Source organism: Myotis davidii, unplaced genomic scaffold, assembly GCF_000327345.1.
Source record: "Myotis davidii unplaced genomic scaffold, ASM32734v1 scaffold184, whole genome shotgun sequence".
Taxonomy (NCBI): Eukaryota; Metazoa; Chordata; class Mammalia; order Chiroptera; family Vespertilionidae; genus Myotis; species Myotis davidii.
The window spans coordinates 3,106,613-3,121,437 of record NW_006297021.1 but is presented as its reverse complement, the minus strand read 5'-3'; positions in this window follow the sequence as shown (position 1 = coordinate 3,121,437).

Sequence of the window (14,825 nt, the reverse complement as noted above, 5' to 3'; positions counted from 1 at the left end):
TGGTACAGGAACAATATTTCAATGATGATAGACCTATTTCCTACTTGCCCCACTAAACGCAGCTATTCTGCAAAAAAGGATCTCTCCCTTTTTTCAGCTTATTCACCATAATTTACTTTCACCTTAGTTTCTTTCCTTAATTACTTGCTTATTTTCATGGCCTTTCTGCCTATGAAACACTCAGTTCCCCCTGTGGGGATTTTATCAGGAATACCCTTTTGTTGCACCCACAACTCGACACAGACAGGAAAGTGAGTCTTGCGTTTCTATTCCTGGTCCTCACCCGGGCTCTACCCTGACTGAAGCCCCCTGTGGGAATAATGAGCAAGGCGAGCAGCACACACTGCCCATGTGCAAGAAGTTCCGGAGCCTGGCAACATGGGCTCTAAACTAAAACTCCGATTTCCACGGCAGCATCTTTCTCAATTGACCCTGTTATTTGAGACAAATGTAATGGGGATGCTATTCTCAAAACACCATTCCGGCCCCAACCCCTGGTCCAACTCCGGTGGAACTCCCAGTTGAGGGGACAATTTGCCTATTACCCTTTTATTATATAGGATATATACTTTCCTCTGATTCTTTTTATAACAGATTTCCCAGATACATCAGGTTCTATAATAAGTTTTCATTTGTTTAACATTCTCAGGTCAAGTCATATTAGAGTTAGTAGTCATCCCATATTAATGGGTGATGGCCACAAACATTGTCAGATTTAATGCTGGTCATTGACAATTGAACAAAAATACATAATAAAAATATTCTGCCACCCAGAGTAGATTTAGTTTTATTAAAAAACATGTGTACTCTGCTCTACACCATGTCATTCCTGGCCAGAATTATAAGACATCAATCTACTATGTCAGAGAAACAGTGGAACTTTACTCCTGAAGCCGGTTCCTGCACTCCTCATTTCAAAAAAATCTTCTCTTCCTTGATGTTTCTCTTGACACAGTACATTTAAAAATATATTTGTATTGATTTCATAGAGGAAGGCAGAGAGAGACAGACAGAAACATCAATGATGAGGGAGAATCATTGATCAGCTATTTCCTGCATGCCCCACACTGGGGACTGAGCCCACAACCTGGGCATGTGCCCTGGCCGGGAATCAAACTGTGACCTCCTGGTTCATAGGTCAACACTCAACCACTGATGTATGCCAGCTGGGTACACAGTATATTTTTAAAGACATTTGTTGATAGACATGATTTGCCTATGTCATTTTCCAGCTCTTAAAATTAACACCACAATCTAAAAGGTAACGTCACTTTCTAACCCTTTCTCACACATATTTCTAAATATAACAAGAAAATGGAAAATGTGAAATTTGCTCTGTTCTCCTTAAGCCTCATTTTGAAAAGCCCAAGGGATCCTTGGAATAAGATTTTTGTCTTATTTAAGCACTTCGGCTGATCAAATCTATCTCCTGAAACTGGAGAAGCAAAACAAATTACTTCAGTTCTCAACTATGTGGTTTAAGGTCTAACTCCCAGTTAGCCCTTCTCTGATGGGTTCAAATTGCCTGTGTGTTTCCGGTTGTCTACCTCGGCATTTGGTCGAGAAGCTATATCCCCACCTGAAGCCTTTAAAGCACAGGAAATAATGCCAAGCAAACTGTCTCACACACAAAGAGAAAGGAAAGGTCTGTTTGTGGAGTTTTCACTTTTCTGGTTTGGGCCCCAAGGATAATAATTCGAAATATTCTTTTCTTTGAAAAAAACCACGTTGTTATTGATTTCAGATAGAGTAAATGAGAGGGAGAGAGAGAAATATCAATGATGAGAAAGAATCATTGATTGGCTGCCTCCTGCATGCCCCACACTGGGGACGGAGCCCACATCTAGGGCATGTGCCCTGACTGAGAATCGAACGAGTGACTTCCTGGTTCATGGTTCGACTTTCAAACACTGAACCACACCAGCCAGGCAGAAATATTTTTATAGTGAAAAGTAACATGATTCATAATAAGGGCATGTTACTATGGCAAAACCATACTGTGAGACATATGGTCATATGCTGCTGGAATTTCGCCATCTCCACAGTGGCTGTGGGTTCCTATCTTTTGGCCTCGCACTGTACACACCCAGTCCATGGCACATTCCCAATGCAGCACGCGCCCTGTTGTGTCTTCCTGCTTAATTATGCTCCTATTCCCAGCATATGCTTCGTACTGTCAACAAAAGAAAAAAGCCTACTTCGATTTGGACCAAATGGAGTGTCTTTAAATATTCAAATATGCTGTATTACAATAACATATGGCCATGAATAATGTTGGCAAGGATGCAGAAAAGTCATCTTTTAAAGTTATTTCACATACAAATTTGTACGTACAAAAGTTAGATACAAAAAAGTGATCTTTTTTAAATTGACGGAAATATCTTGTGTATCTCCTAACAGTGAAAGCGAACCTGTGACACGCGTGTCAGAGGTGACACGCAAACTCAGTTCTTTGGTTGATTTTTCTTTGTTAAATGGCATTTCAATAGATAAAATAAATATCAAAAATATAAATCCTTGGTTTACTATGGTTGCAAATATCAAAAAATTTCTATATGTGACACAGCACCAGAGTTAAGTTAGGGTTTTTCAAAATGCTAACACACCGAGCTCAAAAGGTTCGCCATCACTGACATAGTGCCTAATTGCATCACCAACAAAGGTTTTGGGCATGTAGTCACTTCCTGAATTCTGATCCTTCTCCTTTCCTACCTGAGTTGTGAATGAAGGTTGGTCCCTCATATGCACACAGTCCTCTGAGTAATAGGGAAGGAACATTATTTTTCTGCTTCCTCTTAAGTATTCCTAGCACTGTGCACTGAAACTTCATTTCTAATGTTTAATGCCTTCCACAACTGTGACCTCAGACCCTACCACAAACTGGCTGGGGGCACTGATCAGACATCATGACATGCCAGCGTTTTGGATCTCACTGGCAGTTCCCTGAACTTACCTGTTTGCAATTGCCACCTTCTGGAAACACGGGGGCTGAAAGAGATTCACCCTTTTTATTCTCCCTCAGAGCAGCGAGTCTGCATCCTCCAGGCACCTGTGGCAGCTTGTAATGATCTTATTTAAATATTCATAGGCTCATTTATTTTCCATTCCTCTCACCAGAATGTAAGATCAGTGAGGCCACTGTGTCCTCAGAACTTCCCTGGCTATAATAAATGGAAGGATATCACTAAGGAATGTTCGTCTAAGGGCAGACCATGGACTCATCTCATAATAATTGGAAGAAACAACTGCGGGGACTCCCATCTGGTACAGTCTTCCACGTGACTTTTATGCGAATGAGCTTGAGGCCAACAAGGATTACCAGCAGCCCCTGGTAGCCTATGATCGTCCTAAAGACCCCAGGAGGAAAGAAACAGCTGGAGTGTAATCATGACTTGCCACACGACAGGATAGGTTATGAAAAAATATCAATTTCAAATATATGGACACTTGGAATAGACACGTTCTTTTTGTTTTGCAATTATTCCTCTGTGTTTTCCTTGGCCTGCCACCTCATATTATAGTGAGGAGCAAACAAGAGCTGGAAGCTACCTTGAGAAGTCACTGTGACCTTTCCCTGCCCTATTATTAGTGCCTTGCTGTGCTGGGAAGGAGCACATTGGGAACAAATATTACACACTACTCTATCTCACTGCATATTTAAACACGAATTCTATCGCTGTGCTATAGGACACACCATATACTATTTATGGCAAATTACTCATTGGAGCAATTATGTCCTAAAGAATATCCCAGGGACCGGAGGATCAAAGACAACATTCCGAGAAAGCATCTTTCTTCTGTAGGGCATCTTCCTCAGACAGTAGAGGAGACTCTTTGTGAGGCTTAATACAATCTGCTTCACAAATGCTAAATAATAGCTTGGCCAGACACGGGCATTCTTTACTTGTTCCTTGTCAGTGCTCTATTTTATTTTAAATAGAATGATTTGAGGTATGAATCGGATAGATAGGAATGATCATTCTGCAGGAATATTGTCAGATTATATATCCATTGGTGTTTCAATAAGATTACTTTGTAAATAAATAAAATCTTATCAAATTGCTCATTTTGACATATACTGCCTTTTACAATTATTTAAAAAGCAATAGTAACATGATTAGTTTACCTTCATCAAGAGACCAAGTATCTACATATAGAAAAGCCTAAAAGACCAAACAACCAAATGACCGGAACACCTGGAACAACCGGTTGCTATGACACACACTGACCACCAGGGGGTGGATGCTCAACACAGGAGCTGCCTCCTGGTGGTCAGGGTGCTCCCACAGCAGGAGCGCCACTCAACTGAGACCCAACCAGGGGGCCCACCAGCCAAGCGGCAGCCACTTACTCCCTCAGGAGTCCTGCAGCTCCAGTCTCCGGAGAACGGGCCAGGCACCCATGGACCAGCACAGCTGCAACAATGATCCTGACAGTGTGCAGGGCCGCTTCCCCTCCCTAGATGCTCCACAAGGAAGAAACAATATAAAGCGGCCACCAGGTGGCTCCCAACAACCAGCACAAATGTCAGTGAGATGGACCTGGACCTTGGCTGGCAAGGGTGTCCCACACCTCCCGTGGAAGGCCTATCGTGTCCTGGCCCCCCATCCACCCCACTCGGGACCCCACCTGTGCATGAGTTTGTGCACCAGGCCTCTAGTTATAAATAAATGTGCAGTAAAAGTTTCCTGTGATCATAAGCATAAAATGAATCACCTCTTTAAATGACATGTCATGAATTTTCAGGCCTCTGATTAGAGGATACATAATGCATCTCATCTCTAAAAACACTATTTCTGCCACTGAATCCAAATGTCTTCATCTTGTGCCATGCCCCCGGCACAGCCTGGCCCCCACGGAGATCATTCCCCTTCATGTGGGTGAGCCCTTGGAGGGGCAAGGAGGGCACAAAGCTCCGTACAGAGGAGCATTATGGAATGCATTAAAGGCCTCACGTCCATTTGTCACACACAATGAAATGTGAATCCTGGAGCGAAGTGCTGGCGACCTCGAGGTACTGAGCACGTCAGGATATGGGCTCTAATGCTGGGAAAATTATAGCCCCTGAGCATCTAAAGCCCAGGGACCCAGCCGGGTTGGCTAATAATTGCCATATTTCTCAACTACTGATGCCCGGGAGGAGCAATGGGCAGCATCATAAAGATGTTTAAAAAAGCCCATTACAAGAGGGCATTTGCTGACCCTGCTCCTGCAACTAGCAGAGATATTTTTCTACTGCACTGCTCCTTTCTACTGAGAAGGCGGGGAGAAAGATTAATGAAGACATTCCTAAAACAGTTTAAGAAGTGGTACAGATAATCATTGATTTATGGAAAGCCATTGCTGTCACTTAGGCACACGTTTGTGGTGAGATAACACACCTCAAAATCACAGATGCCACTCCTGAGAAGGAATTCAGGGCGTGTGTCTGGCTTGTAGGTAGGAAAGTAGAGGACTTTGGCAATCTGTCCTTACAAACAGAAATCCCCATTTTACTACGTATTCATGTAAAACGGAACCTCTCCACCGTCCAGATGGAATGTGTGCCTCTCTGTCTCACAGGTGCACCTGCTTCTGCATCGTGGATAAGTTGCCGTGGTATCTGAACTACTTTCCTAGGTCTGAAATGATCAAGTGCCATGTGCCTACAGTTCCACGTGACCTATGACCTGAGAAGAACAGAAGAAAAAGCTTCAGCCCTGGCCGGTGTGGCTCAGTTGGTTGGGCATCGTCCCCTGCACCAAAAGGTTGTCAGTTCCATTCCCAGTCACTGCACATGCCCAGTCAGTGGGCTCAATTCCCAATAGGAGGTGTGCAGAAGGCAGCTGATGGATGGCTCTCTCTCATCAATGCTTCTATCTCTCTCCCTTCCTCTCTCTAAAAAGAAAATCAATAAACTATAAGAAAAAGTTTTTGGAAATGTATTCATAATGTATTTTCTACCCAGGAATTAGAGAGTCAAAAGCCTGAGATACTGCTAAACTCTTCATCTAATCACACTGGGTCTGGTGACCCATATATACAGGGCATCCCCCCGAAATGTATACACAGTTTAATAGCTAATGGCTCAATTTTGAGAAGGAAGTGTGTTTTAATAAACACAGCCTTTATAATTATAAAAATGTGTATACAGTTTTGGGACACCCTGTATTGGTGGAAAGGCAGCTCCTATTCCCAGAAGTGCTTTGTTTGTGATGTTTAAAGCACAGATAACACAACCTGAATATTTGTTGCCAATAATATGTCTTTAGTTTCTCTCTTCATATATTTATATATAAAAAATGCTGAAAGCAAATTCTCACGGACCTCATGCAACCGCTCATTCATTCCTCTCTTCCTTTTGCATGATGGACATTCCATCTGTCGTCCAGAATTCCCACAGCTCTGCACATCAGGGCTGGAAGGGGCTTGCTGTTCCTCTGCTTCTCTCCTTTGCAGGCCACGCTTCCCGTAACACCCCTATAGTCCGCTGGACACACTTGGAAATCAACCAACTCATGGACTTAAATACAGATCCATTTTGTGGGTGCTGATACTGATCAGAATTTCATACTAAGGGATGTTTCTTTATTATTATTATTATTATTATTATTATTATTAGAAATTTGTGCCCCGGGGGTGGTGTCAAGGGCACATACCTTGGTTACAGGCTCAATCCCTGTCCCCAGGGGCAACCAATCCATATGTGTCTATTCCATTGATGTTTCTCTCTCTGTGTCTCTTTCCCACCCACTCTCTCTTGGACAGATACATGCAAAAAAAAAAAAAAAAAAAAAAAATCGATGGAAAAAGTCTGCCCAGCTAAATATTAGCAGCAACAAAAAGATGTGGATCCGTACACTCCTGCCATATACAATCATGATTTTATAAAAGTAGACAGGGGATAGATTATAAAGAACTTTTATGTTGGGTCCAAAAGGGTACTCATTCCAGTAAATCCCCAATCCTAAATTTCTCTTACTGGCCCATTTTCCTTGTCTCCTCTGACAATGGTTACACTACAAGCAAAATGAACAAATACATCACAGAGTCTATTGGGTCAAGCCTGGTATCACCTGGTTCCCACTCATTCCTCCCGCACTCTGCACTTTCCTGGGCCCTGAGCTAATCCAGCCGTGAATACAGCAGGCACTCGTGTGCTACCCACTGGACTTCCTCCCCAACAGCCAGTGCTTTCTGTGAGCAGCCGTGACGCAGGTGAGACCGGGGCGAGGAGGATGCTGGAGATGACCGATGTGGACAAATGAGCAGCAACAACCACATGATTTATCTGAAATCAATGTGTATTTACTGAAGAATCAACATGCGCCCTGCATTCCATTGATTGCTGTTTTACTGAAACTCGAGGACACCAGATTTATGAACACACGCTATGTTCAATGTTAATTGATAGATAATTACAAAGCATCTCATTCACTACTCACCACAACCTCATGAGTTGGAATTATGGCCCCTATTTTCCCGGAGAGGTTAGGTAACTTTCCCAAGATGTTCTAGTTAGTGGCTGACTTTCCACACTACACAGGCATTTCATTTAAATCATCACAGTGAATGCCTATATTTGTTAAAACAGCATCGGATAAGTAAAAAAAAAAAAAAGAACAGTCTCAATATTGCAAACAACCTGCACTAAGAAAAAGTGGCTGTTTTTAAAGTTATCAAGTGTAAACTACATTAGTCAAATGTATTCCTGGCACTCGCTGGTGTGGCTCAGTGGATAGAGTGTCCGCCTGTGGACCAAAGGGTCCCAGGTTGGATTCAGGTCAAGGGCACGGACCGTGGTTGCAGGCTCCTGGCCCCCACTGTCAGGTGCTACTCCTTAAAAGAGCAAGTGCTGACCTAGCCCCTTCGGTTGGTTTGGTTCGGTGGATAGAGCCTCGGCCTGTGGACTGACGGGTCCTGTGTTCGATTCCTGGTCAGGGCAGATGGCCGGGTTGCGGGCTCAGAACCCCCAGGGTGGGGTGTGCATGAGGCAGCTGATCCAGGATTCGCTCTCCTCAGTCATGTTTTTCTCCCTCTACCTTCCTCTCTGAAATCAATAAAAACATATTTTTTAAAAAAAGAGAAAGTGCTATGGGGACAGCATAGGGTGTGACAGATACCTGGGGCGGAGGGTTGGGTGAGCAGGATGCTGGGAAGAACATACCCCTGCCAGCAGGGCACGCCTCTCAGAGAAAGGCAGCTACAGGACGCCAACCTGCTGACACCCTTCCTGTGGGCCTCTGGACACTTTCCGGGAAGGGCTGCGGCTCCGTTTGGAAAAAGGGGGAATAAGGTTGATCCTGCTCCGATTTAGTTCCTAAAGGGGGGCGCGTGCCTGTAGGCTTGGCCCGCGGGAGCAGCCTGGGTGGACGGCGCTGATCAGGGACCCCCCACCCTCCGGGAGGAGGTACTGACACCTCACTGAGCACTAGGCTGGCAGTGGCTGGGCAACCCCTGGCAGCGCTCCTCACGAGGCACCGCTGCCCGCAGAAAGCGCTGGCCTTGTGATGGTGATGGCGCACTGGCTGCGAGGAGAGCGAACAGAAATGCGTAGAATTGGAAGTGGAAGGTCATGCGCCGCCTCCTTTCCTGCTCAGCGCCCGGCAGTGTCTGGGGCCACGGGGCCGGGACGCCTCTGGGTACACACCTGCCCGGCGCCCGCCCGGCCGCACACAGGCCCCTGCTCCTGCTCCGGCCTGGTGACTGCCCTCCACCTGCTGGGGGCGTTTTCAGAAACGGCACCCGAGTTCCTGTCACATGCAGTCCAGTTGGTCACTAAATTCTGCCCCTGGGTTTCTTCCTGTTTCTGCAGTCAGTCCCTTAGTTTCCACGTTCATGGTCGGCAGGAGTCCCGGCCGGAATTAGTTACTGCAGCAGCATCCGCTGCGGGCGAGTCAAGAAGCGCGAGTGGCCATCTCCCCGTGACAGGGTGACCGACTCCCCGTGACAGGGTGACCGTCTCCCCGTGACAGGGTGACCGTCTCCCCATGACAGGGTGACCGACGGTGAATGGACAGGTGGTGCTGTGTGCCTGTGGGGTCCCCGGCCCAGGCTCGGCGGCTGGGGGACAGGAGAATAGCCGACAGCGTCTGCCCCCCAAAGGAGTGTCATTTAGCCCGGGCAGTGGTTGAGCCTCGGCCTGTGAACCAGGTGGTCACAGTATGGGCTCCATCCCCAGTGTGGGTGAGCTAGGAGGCAGTCTATCAATGATTCTCTCTCCTCATTGATGTCTTTATTTTTCTCTCCCTCTCCTTTCCTTTCTCTGAAATCAATGAAAATATCTATATATATATATTTTAAAAATTTAAGCACAATCACACCTCAGAAAGGCCTAGAAATAAATAGCTATGCCGCCAAAGTCATATAAAACATATATGTTTTTAAAGTGTATAATTTAAATAAGGAGACACTAACGGTCGGATATCATCACTGAGAAAGGCGGTGGCAGGGATGGAGTGAGCTGCCTGGATAGGCCCGGCAGGTGGTCTCAGAGCACAGTGAGGTCGCCTCGGCACCTGCCGCTGAGCCGCTGACTTCTCACATGTGTTCCTCATCTACCTCAGTCTTTGCTCCAACACAGCAAGACCCGCTTTCCATCTCCGTGTCCAAGGCACCCTCTCCTTCCTGCGCACACACTCCGCACACGGTGCGCCCTCCCGCCTGAGCGCTGACCCTCCTTCTTCTGGCCCCTGGAGGTGCTCACCCTCCCTCACCCAGTGACAGTCCATCCCTTTGTCTATTTCTCTGTAGCTATTAAGCTTTCCGATTGTTCTTGTTAATTTAGCAAAGGCCAGTGTGCCGGGGCTGGGTGTGCAGTGCCTTCCTCTGTGTGCACAGTCGGTGCAGCAGGGCAGAGAGGGAAGCCTTCCCCCCTCATTCCCCACGGCATCTGATCTAGTCCTCGCGAGATCTCACTTGTGAAACCTAATGAACAAAACGAATTGAGCAACAAAATAAGACCCCAAGCAGGGAGGCATGGAACAGACTGACCCACCTGGATGTGGGGTTGGGGGATGAGAAGAGATAAACCAAAGAACTTAAAAACTTACTAGAGGCCCAGTGCACGAAATTCATGCAAAAATAGGCCTTCCTTCCGTGGCTGCCGGCACCGGCTTCCCTCTGGCACCCAGGACCCAGGCTTCCCTTGCAGCCCGAGCTTTGTCTGGAAGGTCATGCAAAAGGACGTCTGGAAGGACGGACAGTCTAATTAGCATATTACACTTTTATTATGATAGATATGCATAGCCCATGAAAACAGACAACAGGGTAGTGAAGACTTGGGAGTGGGTAGGTAGGGGCTGGGAGGAAAGGGGGTTAGAGGGGATAGAAGATATTGAAATACTATCAACAAGAACAATAAATACTATCTGGCCCCTAAATCCCAATTCCCTGACCCACCAGGGTGGCTGGGAAACCAGCGACTGCCCTGCTTACAGCTGGCTCTTGCAGGAAGGCTTTCCCATCACTCCTATGGGGCTGTTCCTGCTCCCTCCACAGCCTCTTTTTATTGGAGTCAGGGGCCCTTGGGAGAAATATTCCTTGAGCAGGGCCCTTTGAGAGTGACTCCTCAAATCAACATTCACATAGAGAGTCTCGCATGTTGTGCCCTGGGATTCCTGTGCCTCTGATCTGATGAGAGCGGGAGTAACCCTTTCTAGCCAGGACTCCTGCATCCGGCCATGAGCTGTCACCTCTCATCTGGAGACTACATCTGTGGCCACATGTCCAGTTCTCTGGGTGGTCGCCTAACGCGCTCCTCACTCTAGGCCTGAATTGAGGGGAGGCCACTCCTTCTGCCTTCTTTGCTGAGCAGGCTGGACTCCCGTTACAGCTACTTCTCCCTGCAAGTAGGTCTGCGTCTTAATCTCTTACATCCCTTTAGTATCTTTTGACCTTGGGTGCCTACACTGAAACCTCTAAGCTAGTATCCCGGTGCCACTGCTGGATGGGCATGGACATTGGTTTAGCCACTCTTTGGAAAGCAACAGGGAGCCATGGACAAAACTATAGGAAAAGTGTGTCCTTATCAGATGTGGATTGAGATAAGGAGAGTAGCTGGTTTTAACTCAAATGCTGGTTGAATTTTGTAAAGTCTATACATACACATATACTATGTATAAATAACATGAGGGGTTTGGGGTGGGTAAACGCATTATAAAGACTAGAATAGAACTTGGCTCCCCCCTTTCTTCGGTGCCAGGGAGAACTGGATGCCACGCCTGCAAGCCCAATGACTGCCCAGAGCTGACCCAGCTGATAGGTAAGGGCCGCCTTCCCTTGCTCATCACTCCTTGCTTTGCTCATAAAATTTCAACAGAACAGGTGAGAATTCCCGTTGGAAACTTCCTGAGGACTCTGTCGTCCTATGCAACAGCCTTCACGTCCTCCTCACATAAAAGTGTAGTCTGGAGTTTGTATTTGAGTGCAGATAACTTAAACATAATTTTCTGACTAAAATAGTAATATCTCAAGACAAAACAAATCAGAGTTTGGCACCTGCTGCTTTGGAACTTAGGACTAAGGGAAACTGTGTTTTAATGCATTTGGTTCTATGCACCCCAACTCAGTGGCACTAAGTGAGTGTCGTTAGCTGTAATAACTCAACAATTCCTACAAACTACTTCAAAGCGTATGGATTTTGTCATAATTAATTTAAAAAATTATGTAATTCACTCTTTTAATGACTTTTTTCAAGCCCTTATAGAATAACCATAACTACTGAATATTAATTTTTAACTAGGTATCTATAGTCACCTATTTATCATTTATAGCATGAATGGCAAAAGCATTATCAAACATTTATTAAGCATTTATAAATAACTTTATCCTACTTCTAGTATGTGTTATAAATATATTATTATTTCTAAATTATTGATAGTAAACCCTTGAAACACGATTTGAGAGTACCATTTATTAGTAAATGACATTTTGTCACCCTTGAAACCTGCTTCTTAGGCTAACTATGCGGATATCAGTGAAAGCCATGGGCAGGGGTGAGGAAATAATATTTCTTGTGAAAAAAAATAATAAAATATTTATGTTAGCATTTGACAAGCCTGACACATTTAATATAAATTTTATCGAACCAAATTTCTCCAAAATGAAAATTCAATTAACTGGCCAGATGCTTTGAGAGTAACTAGATTCCTTCTGATCACTAAGCAATACTGAATGGGCAGCAGGGATAGTTTGGTGCACTGTCTTTTATCTATTTTGCTTATTTTCTGCATATGCCATATTCCCACACAAGAGAGGATATCATTGCACCAAAGGGGATAGTAATGCATCTTAAATCTTCTAAGCCCTATGGACATGGCTAGGACATAAAAAAATCCATTTGTTTCCAGGCCGTCACCTGAAGTACCAAGGATATTTGGGGACAATAACTCAGCATTTCATCACCTTGGCTACACAGGAAGTACCACAACGGCCACATGAAAAACTGTCACACCTGCTTAGGTCTAAGTTACTGTGCCTTTTTACAAGGTAAGAGTAGAGAAATATGGCCACCAAGTTCCCAAACACAAATGCAAAAGTCACCAAAATTGGAGCTAAAATGGTTGATTTCTAGGATGACGTTCATGGTGTCTGGCCCTTTAAAGTAGCTTTCGCCCTAGCCCATTTGATTCAGTGGATAGAGCGTCGGCCTGTGGACTGAAGGGTCCCAGGTTTGATTCTGGTCAAGGGCATGTACTTTGGTTGCAGGCACATCCCCAGTAGGGGGTGTGCAAGAGGCAGCTGGTCAATGCTTCTCTCTCACTGATGTTTCTAACTCTCTATCCCTTTCCCTTCCTCTCTGTAAAAAAAATCACTAAAACATATATTTAAAAAAATAAAAGAAAGTAGCTTTTGACAGTTGTTCCTTGCCCAAATCCCACCCTCTGGGTCCCCAGAAAGCCATACAGAGATTTAGTCAGAAAAGTCTCTGTACTTCTCAGAAGCACAAGGCGAATCAAGCTGATGCCTCAAAGATGTTAGAACCTTACACTGAATGTTTACATCAGAGCAAAACCAATTCATGTCCTGAATCAAGTTTTAAGAGAACAGATTTATTTTCATGTCTTTATAAAAGTGCAATTTCTCTGGAAATTTAAAATTTTGCTTTCAGTTTGTTATTGATTTATTTCTGTAAATAATACATTTTACCTTCTCATTGTTGGTGCGTCATTGTTGGTAGGTCATTGTCTTAGCCATTTTATAGAGAAGTTGTGAGAAGATATGCACTGATAGAAAATCTTTGCAGCAAGTGTGATTAGAGAAGTTAATATGAAGACAGCAAAAAGTCACCAGATAACCTTGAGACAAAACAATGCTCATTATGCAATAAAATAACATGAAAACTCCTGCAAAAAGTTTAGAAATATAGCTCCTATATTTAGAAATATAGAAATACAACTGCAAAACAGCTAAGTGACCCCTTGCTTTCAGGTTGAAGATCTTAAAGCATTCTTTAAGATACTACAATACTGCCAGGCCAGCATTACTCAGTATTGAGCATTTAGCTATGAACCAGGAAGTCACAGTTCGATTCTGGATCAGGGCACTTGCTGGGGCTATAGGCTCCATCCCCAGTGTGAATGTGCAGGAGGCAGGTGATCAGTCATAGTTGATGTTTCTATCTGTCTCTCCTTCTCTCTTCCTCTCTGAAGTAGAATAAGATGGAGGAGGAGGAGGAGGAGGAGGAGGAGAAGGCGGAGGAGGAAGAGGAGGAGAAGAAGAAACTATCATACTGGTCCTGCTTCCTAGTTTTACCTGATTTTACCTAGACTTTATGGTTTTGGAAATCTAAGTAGAGCTAATGGAGTTGAGAACATACTCAGGTGCATTGTTCCTCTCCGCCACTCCACACACATAGAAGACACTTTGTAGTGTCATTAATGCTTGCTGAAGAATGGATAGTAGTTGATGAGTTTGCACTCAAAAATTCCCAATTGCCTACATGAGAGGGTTGTAGTAGTTTTCTTTCAGTATCTCCCTTAACTGTACTTACTTCATATCACAATGAATACAGCTTTATGTTTCTTCCCTGTAAAGTCTGGAACATTTGAGAGAGTTCAAAAGCTACTTTAGGACTGTGAAATCCTGCAGTGAACTGAGAAAATCAAAGCTACCCAAAGCTACGTTGTAGTGTTTGTTTCAAAGCCAGAAAAAAAAAGAGAGAATTTTCATTTTAATCAACTGTACATTGTATTGTCTCCCCAAATTTTTCTAAGGACTGCTTGACAAGTATGAATTCGTATTTACAATATTCTCATGTTGGTCAGAGCAAGAATGCCTTAATAGAAACATATTAAATTTTAGTTTGATAAAAAGTATTGCCTCTGTCACCAGGTTGTGCTACAAAGGCTAATCGTTGTGTCTTATAAGGACAACACTGTCTTGATATGAGTCCGCGCTGGGAAAAAGTAAAGGCAGCACAAATCATAAGTGTGTGACAGGAGACCAATAGCTCTAATTAATCTGGGGAAGAATGCAGCCTGGTTATACTTATGGAAGACTTAAATCTTTCAAAGCTACCAAATAGATGGCGAAGGTCAGCCAATCAATGTAGATAAATAATGAAAGTCTTTAGAAAAAGCCAAAATGTGACAAGCGAGATAGGTGGTCCCGTCATTCAGTTTGGGGAATTTAAATATTGAAAAGTCAATTGTCTGGGCATGAAATGTGCATAACAGAGCAGTGAAGTATGCAGGAGAAAGAACATCTATATGTCCCCCACCTATATGTTCCTCTGTGCAGGTTCCCCAGGGAAACATTGCCCATTCTGGTGGGGACATGATTGCTGTCACATCCCTACAAGCTGAGTAAAGACATCACAAAGAAGGAAGAGCTGTATCCTGAAC